A 10,147-nucleotide genomic window follows, 5' to 3' on the forward strand; every position below is an offset into this window, starting at 1 on the left:
CTATTCGACTTTACAGTGCGCGTATGATGATCTGCGGAAAAACTGCTGAATATTAAACGATAACGAACTGAAACCGTACGAAATACCGACAACGCTGACGAATATGAATTTTATACGAATATTTTATACTTATAAACTTAGTTTTGCAAATTTATCGTGCTTCCATATGTCGCAAAGCGCAAACGTGAACGAAAAACGCGACTGTAGTAGCGCACCGGCAACAAAACGGAAGCATCGGAGATGCGTAATACCTTCAAAACTAAAATTTTACGATATAACTAGCTTCGTAATTAAATTTTAATAACCATAGTCGAAACAGGATCGAAAAACGGATTAAAACGACAAACGACGCGTTTTACACGATTTAACGCAACCGACGAACGAACGCGTCAAAACCGACTACCGGCGTACATTTTACATGATTTTGATTTTAAAAATATACGTTATTATATTTTACGAAGCTCGGGTTTGAAAACAGGCCTCGTAGGAGATTACGGCCACTTGAAACCCGGGAAGTGGGCTTGTGGGCCTTGGGCCCAAGCCCACTAAGCAAACCCTACCTATAAAAGCGTAGTGTAACCCTAACTACTTCATTTTTGAAAATACAGATCATAACCACGCACACCATCATCTTCAACTTTCCCTCTCTTGATCTCTACTGCAACATACACATACATAAAACCTCCTATCTCCCCAAACAATCCCACCATCCAGCTACACCCCTATCGATCTACTTGCTAGCTGTTCTCTGGATGCCGGTCGGGGTAGTTTCTCTAGCCGCACACCCTCAAACACATACCGACAACCCCCCTTGTCTCCATCCCTCTCTGTTCATTCCGGCAGACACGCCGGAATTTGGTGTCGATGACCGGCAGTTTGTCTCCAGCAAACACCTCTCAACCACACACTCACACCACCACCTCGGTTCCCTGTTTTCCGGTGACTAGATCGAAGATGAGAGAGAGACTGGAGAGACACAGAGACGGCGGAGGTGCCGTTTTTCAGCGATCGTCTGCGGCGACGGTATTTGTATTTCGAAGAAAATCTGATGTTTGATGGTGGTGGTGGCCGACACCACCAACGACGACGAGTGGTGGTGATCGAGGTGGTGTTGTCTGTCACACCCTCAAAATCCACATGCGGAGTATTACCGCAAGGCGTGTGACTGACCAGCGTCATGCCACCAATCATATTGAACAATTTAATAAAGTAAATGTAAATCCAACACAATCAATATGACTAGTGTCTAACAGTTCAAAACATAGTCTAAGTTAACAACGGAAGCATTAAGTTCAAAAACCAAAGTAAAGTTTAGAGTTCATAAAGTTTATCATGAACACCACAACGGTTCATGTCCCACAACGACCATTCCTCCGTGCAAACTCCAACATAGTACCTAACGACCTGCAAAGCATGTAGTAACGTATCAACAAAAATGTTGGCGAGTTCACAGTTGTTTAGTGTTGTTCCAAAAACATAAGTTCGTTAGATTACTCTGTTCTTCTAAAAACATGTCATGGGGAGCTACCCCACCTTTTTAAGCTACTAAACCCGTTGCCATACCGACTACTAACTGTGGTTATGTTTAGTGCCCCGCGTCAATGTCTATCGTCATTGACTAGTGCCCAAGTATATTAATCCACGTCCTTCCTCTGCGGCACGGTGTAAGGCTTGTTAGACCTAGTAGCGCTATTCAACTAATAATCCGTTCGCCATTGGCCCGACGATTAATCGGTATAAAATGTGTAGGGACTTTCAGATAGAGTTTCCGTCTAGTACGCTTAAGACATGTAGTATAATAGTAAATTAACATGTTGTCCCACCCAAGGGGGACAAGGTTTTCCGTATTCTACCCAAGGAGAATACGTAATGGTATCCCACAGAAGGAGATAGTTGTTTATTCCGTTCCCAAACCACCGGGAATACATGCTTTTATAAAAAGTGTGAACTCACCTTAAATTAGCTCAGCAGATTAAGTTATGGCGAGAAATACGCGAGATAGAACCGGTCAATCACGTCCTAACATGATTACCGTTTAGTTTATTAGTGTGCTCATGAAAGACACGAAATCCTTACACGTATCTAACACGTATCATGCAATCACGTTGACAACTAACATATATATCCCACATATATATTTTCGTTCAAACGGTATATGTATATGAATATATAGATGGTCAAAGCATACAACTTAAACAGAATTTAATGTTGACATTAAACATGTTCGATCATTCTCAGATAACAGAACTAACAATCAGATGCACACATTGCGACTTAGTACGTTTCAGCTTTAATACTCAAAACTGGGCTGTTTTCGGGTATTTTTATAAAATAGTTACAGGTCATGATAAATTCCCAAAAAAATAGACGACATGTGAAAAGGTCTTGGCGTGTTTCTGTAAAATTTTCAAAGTCTAAATGTTTACAAATTTTTCGTAATAATTCGAGCAAAGGGCAGTGGTCTGAATCGTTATGATTCCTGCCCCTGCCCTCCGTTTATCTTATTTAAAAATCATCGAGTCTCCAAACGAGGTGATTCTAGTTGGAGAACTTCAGTTTACTCGCATATTTTTGGCAGTTTAAATTTCGTAACTTATTTCCCAATATACCCTTAGATATGACTGAAGTCGTGACCTGCAATTTCTGCAGAAAATGGACAGCCCAGCGCACTGTAACGAAAAATTCCATTTAAAATAGTAAACGACGTCAAAAAATTATGATTCCATCGCCGTTTGAATCGTATTTCGAAAATCTACTTCGTGGGCTCAAAAAATTGAGTTTTCCTTAGGTTACAACTCGGTTACAGCCAACTGAAGTTGGCTGTAAATGCCAAACAGCTTTCTGTCTTCGTTCCCCGAGTTCTTAAAACGAGTTTTATGATTCCTTTACACATACTTAGCGAGTTACGAGGACATTTGACCTTATTAACAGTAGGTTATTATGTATCTACTTCAGATTTGTCAAGACAAATAACAATAACACCAAGACTTTCAAACCCTAGTTAACTCATGTAGACTCATGCATATCCAAACGGTAAAAACGAACATCCTACGAGAATCTCATCTATACTACTTATCAAGTTAACCCTAAAATCAACATGATCATCAATACATACCAAAAACACAACAATGTATACAAGAGTTTCAAACCGAAAACAAAAAATAAACATACTAACCGATTGAGATGGAGTGCGAGAGGGAAAACACGAGAGGGAGTTAGCTAGGAGGAGAGATAGCGATGATTGGGGGGGGGGGTATCCTTCTGCTGCCGTAAATCTTCAAGAAAGAAGTTGGGTAATTATGAAGGTCATGCAAAAAAATATACGTAACTTAATGGGATTCAAGTTGGGGGCGGTGTAGGATGATTTGTGTGGGCTGCACATCATGGGCCATAAGGAAGAATCAGTTGGGGTTTGGCTAGCACATGCATATTTACGAAAATAGTAGAGGTAGGGAGGTTTAAAAATGCATACTAATAGTTGTTTTTTTCCTAATCACTAATATTAAGAAACTAGTATAAGTGTAACTAATACTAATCAATTAGTATAGATGTACAAAGTTCGTACTACGGTTCGGGTCTTGTAAGTTTCGAGCTACGCGAGTGGGTTCCAACAGTTTGGTCGGTTCAACGCGATATGGATATATTAGGATTAATTCATCAAATAATCAAAACGTATGGTTTTATTTATAAAAGCGAAACAAACAGTTTTACCTTGAACTTACGGGTTATCACATCATCCCCAAGTTGAAAGAAATTTCGTCCCGAAATTTAGCACGCAGTCACTGAGGAAGCTAGTTTTGTTGAGCGTTTTCGTGGGGTGTCACATCATCCCCCTGCTGGTTCGGAATTTCGTCCCAAAATTCAATAGTAGCTCCAGTACTAGACTCATCTTTCTTAAACAACTGAGGATACTTGCGCTTCATTTGATCTTCTCGTTCCCAGGTAAATTCTGGGCCACGAAGTGATTTCCAACGAACTCGAACTATAGGTATCTTGCTACGTTTAATAGTTTTGACTTCCCGTTCCATGATCTCCACCGGTTCTTCGACGAAACGTAGTTGGTCATTGATCGTGAGTTCCTTGAAAGGAACAATGAGAGTCTCATCTGACAGACACTTCTTCAGATTTGACACGTGAAAGACGTTGTGTACACCACTGAGTTCTTCTGGCAGGTTCAGTCTATATGCCACTTTGCTGATTTTCTCTGTGATTTCGAAGGGTCCGACATAACGCGGATTAAGCTTGCCCCGTTTGCCAAAACGAACTACACCTTTCCAAGGTGAGACTTTTTGTAGAACCCGGTCCCTGACCTGGAATTCTAGAGGTTTCCTATGCTTATCAGCGTAGCTTTTCTGACGGTCACGAGCTGCCGCCATCCGTTGTCTGATATGGGCAATCTTTTTTGTCGTGTCGAGTACGAGTTATGGGCCAGTTATTTGGTTGTCACCAACTTCAGCCCAACATAAAGGTGATCGGCATTTCCGTCCATACAAAGCCTCGAACGGAGTAGCCTTAATGCTGGTATGGTAACTATTGTTGTATGAGAATTTCACCAAAGGCAGATGTCTTTCCCAGCCGTTACCAAAGTCAATAACACATGCTCGCAGCATGTCTTCGAGAGTTTGGATGGTACGTTCAGTTTGACCATCCGTCTGTGGGTGATAGGCAGTGCTCATGGCTAGACGCGAGCCAAAAGATTTATGCATTGCTTGCCACAATTCGGATGCAAAACGCTGGTCATGATCAGAGACGATGGAAGTTGGCATTCCGTGCCTAGCGACTACTTTCTTCAAATAGATGTTTGTGAGTGTAGAAAACTTGTCGGTTTCCTTAATTGCTAGAAAGTGTGCTAATTTAGTCAGTCGATCTACGATTACCCAAATATTGTCGTTTCCTTGTTGAGATCTAGGTAAACTAGTGACGAAGTCCATGGAAATTTGCTCCCATTTCCATGTTGGTATCTCTGGTTGTTGCAGTAACCCTGATGGCTTTTGACATTCAATCTTGACCCTAGCGCAGGCCAAGCATTTTCTAACATACTTGGCAATGCTAGCTTTCATACTAGGCCACCAGTATAAGGTTTTGAGATCATGGTACATCTTATCAGAACCAGGATGTACCAAGTAACGAGATTTGTGTGCTTCGTCCATCACAAGCTCTCGTAGGTTTCCATAGGATGGAATCCATATACGTTTCATGAAGTAGTAAGTGTCATCTTCCTTGCGTTCGAGTTGCTTCTCCATGCCCCGTAGGGATTCAGCTAAGAGATTTTCTTCCTTCAGTGCTTCAATCTGAGCGTTTCGAATTTGAGTAGGAAGATTGGAGTGAATAGTAAGCTATAACGCACGTACACACTTAGGTTTAGTTTCTTTTCGACTGAGGGCATCAGCTACAACGTTAGCCTTACCTGGGTGATACTTGATCGTGCACTCGTAATCATTTAGGAGTTCGACCCATCGACGCTGTCGCATGTTCAACTCCTTTTGATCAAAGATATGCTGGAGACTCTTGTGATCGGTGTAGATAGTGCATTTGGTACCGTACAAGTAATGTCTCCCTATCTTGAGTGCGAACACTACTGCTCCCAACTCCAAATCGTGGGTAGTGTAGTTCTTTTCGTGAACCTTGAGTTGGCGTGATGCGTAAGTAATGACTTTCTCACGTTGCATCAACACACAACCAAGTCCTTGGATAGACGCGTCGAAATAAACAACAAAATCGTCGGTGCCTTATGGTAGCGAGAGAATGGGTGCACTACAGAGTTTCACTTTCAACTGCTGAAACGCGGATTCCTGAGCATCACCCCACCGGTAGGTAACACCCTTCTGAGTTAGAGTAGTAAGAGGCTGTGCGATCTTCGAGAAGTCTTTGATGAACCTTCGGTAGTAACCCGCCAAACCAAGAATTGACGGATTTCAGTTGGTGTTCGAGGTGCAGGCCAATTCTTAATAGAGTCAATCTTAGCTGTGTCGACATGTATCCCAGCTTTATTGACCACGTGGCCAAGGAAATGGACTTCACGAAGCCAAAAGTCGCATTTTGAGAACTTGGCATAGAGTTGCTCACTTCGAAGAAGTTCCAGAATAAGGCGTAGGTGCTGCTCGTGTTCCTCCCGACTCTTAGAGTAAATCAGGATATCGTCGATGAACACGATAACGAATTTGTCAAGATAAGGTTTGCACACTCGGTTCAAGAGGTCCATGAAAAATGCAGGTGCGTTTGTCAACCCAAATGACATAACAAGAAACTCATAGTGTCCGTAACGAGTCCTGAATGCTGTCTTGGAGATGTCTTCGTTTCGGACTCTCAGCTGATGATAGCCCGATCTCAGATCTATCTTGGAATAAAAGCTCGACCCTTGCAGTTGGTCGAATAGATCATCGATACGTGCAAGGGGATAATGGTTCTTCACAGTCACCTTATTAAGTTCATGGTAGTCTATGCACATACGGAAGGTACCGTCTTTCTTCTTGACAAACAATACTGGGGCTCCCCAGGGCGAAGAGCTAGGACGAATTAAACCTTTGTCCAATAGCTCTTGTAATTGCATGGACAACTCTTCCAATTCAGTTGGGGCTAAACGATAAGGTGCACGAGCAATAGGTGCCGCTCCAGGAGTTAGCTCGATTTGAAACTCGACTTGGCGATGAGGCGGGAGACCGGGTAATTCCTCAGGAAATACCTCAGGAAAGTCGCGTACGATAGGGATGTCTTCAATCTTCTTCTCTTTAGCTTGGGTATCGGTAACAAGAGCTAAAATAGCAGTGTGGCCCTTTCGCAAACACTTTTGGCCTTAAGGAACGAGATGATACCCACAACAACACCACTCTTGTCACCATGAATAGTGAGAGGTTTATCGTTAGGACGAGGACTGTGGACAATCTTCTCCTTACAGAGTATTTCCGCTCGGTGTTGGGATAACCGGTCCATCCCTATAACGACATCGAAACTACCAAGAACGATGGGGATGAGATCGATAAAAAAAGTCTGACCAGCTAGTGCGAGTTTACAACCCTTGACAATGTGTGTGGCCTCAAGGTTTTTACCATTTGCTAGTTCTATAACATGCTTGGAGTTAAGGGGAATTGGGGTACGCTTAAGCATCTGACTAATCCTTAAGGACACGTAACTAGTATCGGCCCCCGAATCAAATACAACAGAAACAAAGTAGTCGTCCAGTAGAAACTTACCCGTTACGACATTGGGATCGTTCCTTGCCTCTCCTTGTCCGATCACAAAAACCCGCCTCTTGGCACCATTGTCTTCATTGTTGTTTCTGTTGTTGTTCCCGTTGCCCTGATTGTTGTTGTTGTTGCGATTCTGGTTCAGCTGAGGGCAGTTTCTCTTGAAGTGGCCTTCGGCTCCACATTGGCAACACCCCCTGTTGTGACCCTGCTGCTGGTTTTGTGGGGCTTGTTGCTGTTACTGGTTCTGCCTTACAGGATACGAACTCCTACAATCCTTTACTGCATGCCCTGGCTTGTTACACCTCTGACATCGGTTCTTGTCGCAGGGTCCACTGTGGTGCAAATTACAACGATTGCACTTAGGGTGGTTTCCCCTGTACCCACCCTGGTTTTGATTTGTAGCGACATGCTGATTGGGGCTTATGTTGTCATCGGTCTTTCTCTGCTGTGACTGAGGCTGTGAGGAGCTTGAACCTTTGCCTGAGTTTCCATCCCACTTACATTTGTTATCACTGGGTGCATCAGCAGTGGCACTAACCCGCTTAGGCAGCTTGCCCTGCTCGACTGCCTGATCAGTGAGGCGGTGTGCTAGTCATATAATCTGCTGAATTGTCGGGAGGTTTGCTGCAGTTACCATGCTTTGTATCTCCGGTACTAAACCCTTGATGTAGAGCTCAATGCGCTTATAAGCATGATTAGCTATATTGGGAGAAAGTGCTGCCAGGTCATTTGACCTCTTCGTGTAGGCTTTTATCTCAGACCCTACCATCTTCAGATTGTAGAATTCCACCTTAAGCTTGTGAATATCATCCATGTGGCAATATTCTTCTTTGATTAGATCTTTGAAATACTTTCCAAGGACTGCGTTAGTAGCTGCCAATCCTAGTATTTGCACCTGTGTGTTCCACCAGGAAAGCGGACTTCCTTCAAGTGTTCCTGTTGCAAACTTCACCCTATTGTTGACAGGGCATTCACACATCTCAAAGACTGACTCGATCTTTTCAAAACAGTGGAGAAGACCTATGGCTCCCTCGGTACCGCTGAAAGAACTAGGTCGACAATCCATAAAAGTCTTGAACGTGCATGCTCGAGGCTAAGCAGGTTGACCTCCTATTTGGGCTGCTAAAGCTTCCGCAACCCGTGCGTTAATCAGGGCCGTCAGCTGGTCCTGAGTCATGTTAATACCACCACCACGTCTGTGACAACTCGAATTTCCAAGATTTCTATTTCGCATTTATTGCACGTTCATTTATTATTTAGTTGTTTACTTGCACAATTGATTGCTTTGGAACTGTATACGTTTTGGATGCAATGAATCGTATTGTGTGATTGTGCATGGTTGTTTGTTAATTGTGAAAGACTTGGTAAATATATAAACTTGGTGGTGAAACTGTGGAATTGTTTGAGATGGTGTGCTTGTGTAAAATATGATACTTAGGGAGGAAAAGTGTAATTAGTGAAATCCTAGAGATTTATAACCCTAATCCCTTTTCACTAATCATTTGACAAAACCAAAGCACGTACTTTACATTCTCTGGCAATCATCACCAAATCATTGGCAAGATATTCATCACTCTTGATTTCACATTTCTCTAGAATCAGTACAAGGTAATTGTTAATGATTGTTTGTTGATTATTTGATTGATACCAATTCTTAATTCTTGTAATCCTTGCAAACCCTAGTTCTTCATATAATTATCCTGTGATTTTTGATTGAATCTGAAATATTGTGATAATGATGATGATGATTAGTTGCATGCTTGATAGATTGTTCTTGTGATGATTATTGTTGTAAAACTATTGATGATTGATTGATTCTGCATTATGAAAACATGAATTAGGGTTTTTGGATCGTAGAAAACAAGAACGTAACTGTTGAGTGTATGAAGTGTAACTGTTACAATCACAATGAACGCATGATTATTTGTTTGTCTGAGTTTTATAAATCAAGTGTTGTCCGAACTTTATTAACATAGGAGTCTGAGTTTTGTACCTCTTGTCCAAGTCCGACTTTTATAGGGAAGGGAATAGTCCAAATTTTTTAAGTGATGATTGAACCATGTCCGACTTTTATGTAACACATAGGAGTCCGATCTTTGTGATATTATATTGTCAGAGTTTTGATTGAAATGTAACTAGTCCGAGTTTCAGGGTTGGGGGATGAGTCCGAATTTTTAATGGTGGTACTTGTCCGACTTTTGGACTTGTAACTCATGGTCCGAATACTTGATGTTGTGGTGTCCGAGCTTTATAACAAATGCATCATAGTCCGACCTTTTTTATGGGACGTGTCCGAGTTTTAACAATGGGAGGGCTTTGGTCCGAGCTTTAATATAAGATGCATCAGTCCGAGTTTGATGATGAATTCACCTTATGGTCCGAGTTTCTTAGCCCATCTACTTGTCCGACTTTTAAACCCCCCACACCCCATGGTCCGACTTTTGAACAGGGAACCCCCCCCTTCACTTCTTGTCCGAGTTTATATGCTTGTGGGGGTGTTACATCTTGTCCGAACTTTATAACATGGTTGATTGTCCGAGTATTAACTAGGAAGCTTAGCCTGAATGTTTGATGGTATAATGAAGTAGCTTAATTGTTTGCTATTCACATGATCTGATTATTGGTTAAGTTGTTAACTTACTGACTCTATTAGTTTATCATTTCCGTTACGTATGTTAACCCTACTAAGTATGTTATGAATAACCATGATAGTGCAAACTGCAAATGACACTTACGTGAAACATGAATTGCACGACTTTGTTTATCTGCTTACGTGATACGTGATAATTGCTTAAGTACATGTTATGATATAGACTACATGCGTATCATTACGAACATGAACTGATTGGTTACACGTGCATACAATAGGACTCGACTGATTACTTGTGAACACATAACATAGCATACCGAGCAAACCAAGGTGAGTTCACACAGCCAAGGCATGGGGTTCCCAGGGTGGG

The sequence above is a fragment of the Helianthus annuus genome, chromosome 1 (genome assembly GCF_002127325.2).
Source record: "Helianthus annuus cultivar XRQ/B chromosome 1, HanXRQr2.0-SUNRISE, whole genome shotgun sequence".
Classification (NCBI taxonomy): Eukaryota; Viridiplantae; Streptophyta; class Magnoliopsida; order Asterales; family Asteraceae; genus Helianthus; species Helianthus annuus.